Raw genomic sequence first — 10,185 nt, 5'->3', positions numbered from 1 at the left:
TTGAGTAATTACTATTCTTATCATATAAAATATTTAGATCAACTTATTTAATGCGAAAATCCTTTGAAGAATTATTTCTAGAAACTGGCATTTAAAGTCAGCAGACAATTTCATAGTTGGAGATGAAATTTGGCTAAATATTTTAATGGGTGTATAATTCCTATTGAATAGGAATACTGTGAATAACTCAGATTTCATTTACATCATCAATTGCAGTTCAACAATATGACCCATCTACTTTTAATCCTATATGCAAATTTAGATAGAGAATTATAATACCTTGTACTACTCTATTTTTTAGATTTATAATATGTTACAGTAAATAACAAAATTTTGAAACAAAATTTAAATGTTATAATGTTAAGTTCAATGTTACTGATCTTAAAAAATTCTCCCTATGTTTTCCACATTTGAAAATGTTCTTACAAAATTAATGCATTTTCTAAAAGAAGCTAGCAATTATTGAAGTGATATATGGATCATTAGCTAGCAGTTTGAACCAAGCTATTTTAGTTCTATAATTATGTGAGAAATTTAAAGTGAAAATATCTATTAAACAATTAAAATCAGGTTTCAAAACATAGGCTGTTTTTATCATAATGGGAAAAGTAAAATAGCAAAGCTGTTTCTTAAAATATGCTAAAACCTCCTTTATTCTCTTTTTTCTCTCCATCCACCACCACTTATTTCCTGGAAACCATCTAAATAAAATCTTTAATTCCAAGGTCTGATTAAAAAATAAAAGAGCCAATGCAACATCTTGTGGAACACCAGCACCGAGAACTCTCGTTGTTACCATTGCAAAGAGGCGTTCTGGCGTCAGATGCACAGTGATTTGTATGGTGGCATAATCATTGGCTCCTGGCCAGGCATTATGTTTCAGAGGACACTATTGTCGAGAGCTATTCAACTAGAAATCTGCACTGTATGCACTCAAAAGTTGAGATCATCTGCCTTCCTACGTCAGGAAGAATTCTGTGCTGGCAATTGACTCATGGACTCTCTTCATACACACAACACTTGGTTCAATGGCTCTGATGGAATTAACTGTGTAGCCAAACTAGTGGCATTGACCTGTCCACAATCTCTGGGGGCTTCTGGTTAAATTCCTAATTTTAAAATGCCTTAAAATTCATAATATTACATTAATGAGGGACTAAATCTTCAGATGCATTAAATACAGTTTTGCCCATCTAGATATTTTGTGCAGCTAATTTAGTGGTTAAAAAGTAATGAAAGTAACCATCGTCATAGATTCAAAAGTTTGGAGTAATCCAAAGGAATGGATATGATTGTGAAATAACATCGAGAGGGAAGAAAATACAAATAATCTAGCATATGTGAGTGAACTGTTAACAAGATTAAAGGTAACCCTGCTTTAGACTTCAAGATCTAAGGACATTTCAGCAAGTCAGAAAAATGGCCTCACACACCAGATCAATGCTAAGTGCTTTTTATTCATTTACACAGGACATCATTAAAGCAGCGTGGTCCCTTTTTTATACAGACGGGGAAGCTGTAGGAAACTGTGATACTTAGGTGTTTGCAGTCCTAGCTTGCTTTCCTCATTCAGGTTCTTACTCCAAAGCTGCTCTTCAAAGAAGCCTTTTCTGATTCCCATCTAAATGTAGCAATCACTTTTAACTCCAACCAAGAATTAGATTTTCCTTCCCCCTTTTTTTCAGAACATTATCTACCCAGTTTTGTGTATTTATTTGTTCAGTTCACTTTTAAACTATTTTCCCCAGTAGACTGAGGGTTTCATAAGAACAGGAACCTGTCTTTTATCCCTGCTACTGTTATTCTGGGGCTTAGAAGGCATGTTAGTTGAGAATGGAGCATACCACAAACGATTCTCAGCTCTGTGAATTTACAAACATTAACTTTATAAACAGAGAACAATTGAAGTTAATTTCATATCATGCTACATGGCACCAAACTCTCTTCCCTTTTGAGGTCCAGTAATCATGAGTTATCAGTAATTTTTCTTGATATCACTTGGTTCAATATAACCTTGAATTGGGATACAAGGATTAAAATATCATAGGCTTTTTCCCGAATATGCCATTCTTTTTTGTACATAAAGAACTCTTTTGCATGCATGCTACATTTTCCCTTTCTGATCCTAACTTTCAGAAATTGTTCTTATTCTATATTTAGAGTTATATAAAATCACCTTAACCTATAGTTTCTACTTTAACAGGCTCAATGTATAAACTTAGCACATCAGTACTATTTCTTTAATGTTCTCTCTCAGTGATGTCAGTTGAAGTTACAGTGACGTCGATGAAGTGCTTTTACAGTACTTAAGAGAGCTGTTAATTCCTTGCCGCTGGTGTCACTAACATTTGTAGTGCTTGCCTGCCTACAGCTGGGAGTTATAAAGTTATAATATGTTGTAGAATGCAAGTATGTGACTAGGTAGTGTTCACAACAAAGAATGAAGGGGAAAATAGAGAGTCTTAAAAGATTGAGGGTAAATCACTTATTGTTAACAGGCAATTGAATCATCTTTATTATAGCAACGACTAAACATATAATCATAAATGTAAGTATTGATATTTATTGCATATTTCTTCACTGAGTTTCTTAGTAGAGGCAAGTCTGCTTGTTTGTATATTTTTAAATGCAAACATGAGATTTTTGGATGAAAGAACTCTATTTTAATGTTGCCTTGTCTCTTGTTAAGCAAAAAGATCTTTTACTTCTGAAGCTTTCATTTTTGCTTCATTAACTAGCAGTACTTTGTCTTAAAATATGCTGGCAAGAAAAAATATATATGCTGTACTGGATTGAGTAGTATTCACCCCTCACAGCCTCTTCTCCATAAAAATTGATGACCATATAGAACCTCAGAATGTGACCTTATTGGGAAACAACATCTTTCCAGACATGATTAAGATGTAGGGTGAAAATTGAGATGAACTTGTTCTGGATTAGGATGAGCCCTAAAGCCGATCATTGATGTCCTTGTAAGAGGACAGGATATACAAATACGTAGCACATGGAAGGAATGGTGTGTGGAAGTGAAGGCAGAGATTGGAGCAAATCATTGACAAGCCAAGGGACCCCAGGGATTGTGGGCAGTCATAGCAGCGAGAAGAAAGGCATGAAACACACTCACCCCCTGAGTCTCCAAGAAAGAATCAATCCTGCTGACATCTTATGTGGGAATTCTGGCCCCCAAAACTATGATATAATATGTTGCTGTTGTTTTAAGACATTTGGTATGTGGCAATTTGTTATGGAAGCCCCAGGAAGCTAAATACCTATACTAAAGACTACTAATAAATTGATAATAAATATACATACATATATGAAAGCTTGATCAAATTCTTCTGAAAATGTCATTATGACATTTCAGTTGGATGATATGCAACTACTAGCATATTTTAGCACCAGGCTTGATATGTGAACTGCTGACAAATAGTAGCTATTTAATAATTTAATAGTTGTATTGTTTTTATTCATGTGAGTGAAATTGATAGTTAGACTTAGCTAAGGATGATTTTTAAAAATCCACATCCCAGATTTCATAAGAAGTATCAAATGTATTACTTTATTCTTCATGTAAAAATGCCACATTTATTTGATTTGTGTGGCAGTATACATACTAGCAGAGCTTCTGAAGAAAACAAATGTAGCATTTCCATGGTTTCACAAACACTCATTTAACACACCATTTAGAAACAGGCTGGTAGCCTAACTGAATTTAAGCACTATGGCCTTTTAAAGCTCTGACTCTATTTTTGGGTTGCTTGGGGTCTTGAGTCAGTTCTTTTCTTGCAAGCTTGAAACTCAGATGCTGAGACTCCAAACTCATATATTAGGGGCCTCAAATGTGATTATGTTATCATTCTGATTGCTCTAAACACAAGTTAGTGTCTGTTTTCTCTGAAGGCATTCCTTTAATTAGAAGTTTGGGCATTATGTAGATCTAGAATTTTATTTTTCATTTTTGTTTGTTTTTGAGCAGTTAGTACTTCTGCTTCTTATGCTTATTTTCACCCTTACATGAGGACATGCTAAGAGAACCTCTATTGTTTTAGGCCACTAAAAAGCTAAAATCACATTATAACTCAGTCTCTGCTAATGAATAAATGTGTTAAATCTTTTAAATGAAATGTGATACAAGAAGTCTTTATTGGGACATCTGGAAAAGAGAAAATTTATTTTTTATTTAGAAAATATGAACAGAATCGTGTATTCCTTTTCTGACAACTGTGCTTCATATATGGATTAGAGGTCTGGAATGTGGTTGTCATTTCTCTACCAGAAGAAGAGGTTAGAGTGGGATAGAGGAAGACATGTGGAAATGGGGAGGATGCGTACCTTTACAAGGTAGAAGAAAGGAGGGTAGTGGAACTCTTTCTTGCATTGTATTATTTCAGCTGATTATCCAAGTCTCTCCATAAGCCATTCTCATCTCTCTAATTAGGTTTTATTTATTTATTTTTGCAGTACTGGAGTTTGAATTCAAGGCCTCATGCTTACTAAACAAGTGCTCTACCACTTCACTCATGACCCTACTCTCAGGTTTTATTTTTTAAAGACAGTTTGAATAGATGTTTTTGCCACAAACCAAGAAAGACCTTAATTTTGTTGTTGCTTGGCCACATTTCTACACTAAGATGAAGAAAAGTTTGGGTATGATGAAGACTAAACTAAATAAGATGTGGGTGTAACTGAGTGAGGAGCATTGAATGTATAGAGGACAATCTAGAACATAGGCAGATAGTTATACTGGTCAAGAAGGATATTTGCTTTATGAGACAGGACTCAAGGATAGAGAAAGACAATTTTAGGAGTAAAAGTAAGAGAAAAGTAGGAATTTATGAATGCCATGTTCTTTTATGTGATGGTGGAAGCATGGTGATTCTCTAGTGGGATGAGTTGAGGGAGAACATCAAAGGTTTAGCTTCTCTGGAGATCAGGAGGGAAAACTCCATCAAGACAAATCCATACTATCACAGCAGGGCTTAGGGCCAAGCAAAATTCAGAGATGATGACATTGTCATAGTTTGTATCAACCTCAATCCATCTTCTGCTAGCAATCTCAGTGGACCACACCTCAGTGAAGGAATAGCAGATAATACAGTATCTCCTGGAATCTGGACAAGAGATATGAAGATGCTAATAAAAGAAAAGTTGAAGTGATATCCATGGGAATTAGGATAGCAGAGTGAATCATTTGGTAGGCAAACAAATATGGTCCCAAACAATTCTGTAGTACCCTGAAAGATGGGAAAATGTCTAGTGAACTTATAGATCTATCTATGGAGATTTTCAGCACAATATTTAATTGCTAAATGGCTTCTTTTAGCCACATAGATAGAGTTTTACAAGAGAGAAATGAGCAAACATAATACAGTAGAACTGTAGAAGTTCCAGGATGGACCCTTGTTGGAAAAATATTCTAAAAGCAAGAAGTGACCTTAAAGCGAAGATGAAAAGTAGAGTGCTTCCAGCTAACCATGCCTTCAGGTCAATCTCCAATCAAAAATGGGGTTAGAGGACATAGATTGCTTGGGCAAAATTGTACTACCTAAGAATCTTAGGAGCATATACCATAGTAATCTGACTTGCACCCAAGATCGACAAGGGCTAGTCTTGAAACCATTTGTGAGACTAGCTTTTGTTTTTTCTGCCTTCTTGAAATTCAGAACTGCTATGGAACAGTGACTGTGATGTGATTTCTTTTTTTTTAATGGAAACATCTATTATAAATATCTTCTCCCTATCACTCACTGCATGTTGGATATACATGGGAAGATAACTCGAATTTTTGTTTAAGGGCTCAAGAATAAGAAGAGCACACCCAAAGAGCCACACCAATGAGATACTTGACTTTGCACGTGATACTATAGTTGGATGAGACTTGGGGAGATGTTAAAAGTGAGTGAGTACATTTTGTACCTGGGAGGTAAGTTACTACTGATTAGCATAGCCAAAGGGTACCATGTGTTAGTCTGTCTGTAAAGATGACTGCCTGAAATTCCTTCTGTCCACCATATACATGTTTCCTTGTAATGTGGCTGCTTTATCTCATAACACGTGGTAAACTTTATTTCCCATTTCCCTTGTGAATTGCTTTTACTAATAATTGCAAGAGGCAAACATGACACTGTGCCAGTTCCAGGCCTAGGCCTTAAGAAGCCTGGGCAGCTTCATAATTTGCTATCTAGGAACTCAGGATCATTAAAAAAAAATTCAGGATGGACTACCTAATAATGAGGAGCTACATGGAGAGAAATAAGCTCAGCTACTCTCCACATATTCTAGTAACCCCATCAGAAATGGCAGACGTGTGAATGAGGTCATCTTGGATGTTTCAGCACCAGCTGAGAATCCAGCTAAATGCGGATGCATTCAGCTGACACTCCACGAAACAGCGCTATCAAGCAGGGTTCAGCTAACTCACAGAATCATAAGAAATAAATCATCATTGATTTTAAGTCAAAATATTTGGGGGTTGTTTTCTATCTAGTCGTAGATAAGTTATACATTCCAAAAGAATATGTACTGTTAGTTGCTTAACCAATAATTTTCTCCACCCTCTTCCTCCATGCTGGTCTCATTTCTTAACTAGAACCTAAAACACCTTTTCCAGTTTCCGTAATGGAAGCTATAGCACAGATACATTGGCCAATTCTAATCAGTGGGACCTGAGGAATCAGCTGAATGGGATTTTGGAAAACATTTTCTTCCCCGTCAAAAAAAAATACTCAAGGAAAAACTGCCTTTATCTTTTCCATTCTTGTTCTTGGGAATTTTTGTGGAGAGGATTTGATAACTAACATTACAGCAGCCATGTGGGAGCAACTAGTGGAGTCCTTGTTGGTATATGGGTTAGTGAAGCAAAGACCTTCCTTCCTTCCTTTCTTTCTTCCTTCCTTCCTTCCTTCCTTCCTTCCTTCCTTCCTTCCTTCTTTCCTTCCTTCCTTCCTTCTTTCCTTCCTTCCTTCCGTCCCTCCCTCCCTCCCCCCTCCCTCCCTCCCTTCTTTCTTTCTTTCTTTTCTCTCTCTCTCTCTCTCTGTTTCTTTCTTTCTTGGAGACAGTACTTGAGTTGAACTCAGGGTCTTCCACTTACTAGACAGGTGCACTACCAGTTAAGCCACATTCCCAGCCCTTTATGCTTTAGTTTATTTTTCAGATAGGGTCTCACATTTTTACCTGGGGCCAGACTCGAATGTTGATACTCTTACCTCTGCCACCTCTGTATCTCGGATTTCAGCTGTGTACCACCATGCCTGACTCAAACTCTCTTAATGACACCACACGAGATGACACCCAACTTAGGAACACTTTGACTCTGGACCACTTAAGAAATAATATCTTGTATGTGAGAAATAAAATCTTATTTTAAAACCACCATTAGTTGTATAAGTTGTTGATGTAGACACCCAAAATGGAGACAGATAGTGAAGTAAAAGTCAAAGACAGATTGTCCCATACAAACTTGTTGATGCCTATGAATAAGAAGCCTGAAAGAAGTGAGCTATTTTCAATAGTGAGAAGGGATTCTGCTTCCTCTGTATAATGCCATTTTTCATAGGTATATATAAACCATATATACATTTAGTATAGAAAATGAAGATTGATTTCTGATTTAAACTGCCTGTTTCATTTGTGTGCCTGATTATTATTATGAGTATTATTTAACATTCTACTCTACAGTGTTGCTAACAGTTACTGTGAAATGCTTTAAGCTCTCAATTTGATGGAAATACATTTCAATTTTTTATTCCAAGTTGATGTCTATCAGAATATTTCTAAAAGAGGGCTTTAAAATACTTGGGGGAAGGGAAAAAGAAGCCTGTTCTTCTTCTCTCTGTTGTTTCTTGTTACTGCCCATTGAGATGCTGGTGATCACATCGGGTGAGATGTGTCCTAGAATGTAGCTGAGCAATTCTTTTTAAACAGAGTTTCAGTCTGATTACAAAAAAACTGACACATGCAGAAAATTTGATATTCTGACTTGGTGGGATTCTAGGATTTGTTCTATTTTTTTATGTAATTCTTATAAGGACAGATGGCCTCTACCTTTTAGACAGCAGGAGCTAGAGTAGCAGGAACATTCTGACAAAATCTTCACTCAGCATGAGAAGGAAGCAGTCTCTTTGACACCTGGACAATGTGCCCATTTAGCAACAGAAATAACTGAGAGGTGATATGACCAAAACTGACCTCACTCAAAACACATGTAGACATAGAAAATAAATGCAGCCTGCTGTCACAAATCTTTTATTCTTACTCACAAGGCATAGTATGTATAGTGAGATCAGAAATTCATACAAAAATTCAATTAAAAAAGTTAGTCTATTTGCCATACTTTATACACATTTGTTAAACACTTTTATATTAAAAGCATTGTTTTATGTACAAGAGATAGAGCCAGAAATAAGCAGGCTAGGTCACTGCTCTCATTGAAGTGCCAATCTGATGGAAGAGGGAACATACAGAGAAATAAATGAACAAGTAAGTCAGCTGCATCCATTTTCATAGTGGAAAGTGAAAAGAAAAGAAGAAAACAACATTGAGTTGGGATCAGCTTTTGATTGGCTAGACAGGGAAGACATTCTGAGAAGATAACATGGAAGCTAATCAATGTACTATGCAAAATCATGCCAGGCCACTGTACATCAAATGTACTACCTGGAGCCTATGCTTCTCTCAGTGTATATTGAATCATAGAAGAATTCAAAATGAGTGCCACACACAAAATGAATATGAATGTATTCTCTCAGGAAAACCATGGCCTAAAAGAATAAAAGCCACTATCCATTGTGATACAAGGCATAAAAATTCAGGGAATGATTGATCAAGTCCACTTTTCATGGACTATTTTTGTGCAATTGCCTATAATCTGTCACTATAATGCATTTTTTCTTGAGTTTTCATTTGTTTTTCCCTTTCTTAAAGCTTTTCACCCACTATCTTAAAGAGACAGCATTTTTAAAATAATTCTCTGTGATGTATTTCATGTTTGCATAATTTCCAATATCATAGGCATACATTATGTGAAGATTTTTAGAGAGTTCTAGTTTGTTTTATGTTTTTCAAATTTGACTACACAAAAGTGTTATTATAACATTGACTTTGTAAGCATTGTACTTATGACTAAAAACAATGAAATATCCTCAATAAATGAAGTGCTGTTCTTTTTTGTAATCTGCACTTATGAAGGAGAGTATTTCTTGAGATCACACCTCTTTGAGTGTCTACATATGTGGTGATGACTCGTGGTAGATTTTGATTGAACTCATCAAAAGACTTGTCTGTCAACCTAAGTCTTTGTTAGGTGTTTCGGATGAATTTGGTCATAAAGGTTGGTGCACACAATTATCAACCTTGTTAGCTTCTCATCTTATGAAAAAAATCCCTGAGATAAAGTACTTAAAAGGAAGAAAGATTTATTTTGGGTTCATATGTTTCAATCTTTGGTCAGATTGTCCATTGCTTTGGTACCAAGGTGAGGCAGAACATCATGGTGGCAGGAGGGCAGATGAATTTTCTCACCTAATGGTGGCTTGGAAACAGAGCAGAGAGAAGAAGGAGCTGAGGACAAGATATATTCTTCCTTTGAAATCTTGATGGAAGCCTCTGTGAACTCACAACTCTTACATCCTGCATGCCTGTTAAAGCAGCAGCATGTGACATTGCCAGGGTCTGCAACCATATTGAACAGTAGCTAGGCCTACTTCAATCATGGCTGTAGTGGCCTCTACGTGCATGGATAGCCGAGCATGGTGAAATTAACCTTGGGAAAACAATTTCCTAGGCAGCCCTGTGCAAGCAAGGTGCTAGAGCATTCTGTTCTCAAAGCAAAGTCTTTCAAATGAATTTATACCTTTACAACCTTGAGCTTTCAATGCATGGAGTCCACACAATTCTTGAGATGCCCCTATATTCTCAGTGCAAAGTTCTTGGCTTCTTTTCTATGGTGCTAATTTCTTTTTAAAAAATAGTGTATATTAATTGTATAAAGGAGTTTCATTGTGATATATCCATACGTGCAAATAATGTAATCTGACCATGTTCAGCCCAATACTTTTTCTTATTCCTCTCCCCTCCCCCCTTTCCTTTCCTCTTCCACCTCTCCTCCCCTTTTTGCTTCAATGACCTTGTCCCCTCCCACCCTTGTTTCCACAAAAGGGAGAAAACATGTGATACGTGTCTTTGTGG

This window comes from Castor canadensis, chromosome 4 (genome assembly GCF_047511655.1).
Source record: "Castor canadensis chromosome 4, mCasCan1.hap1v2, whole genome shotgun sequence".
NCBI classification, from domain to species: Eukaryota; Metazoa; Chordata; class Mammalia; order Rodentia; family Castoridae; genus Castor; species Castor canadensis.
The sequence above is the reverse complement of the archived record's forward strand: the minus strand, read 5'-3'. Positions refer to the sequence as shown.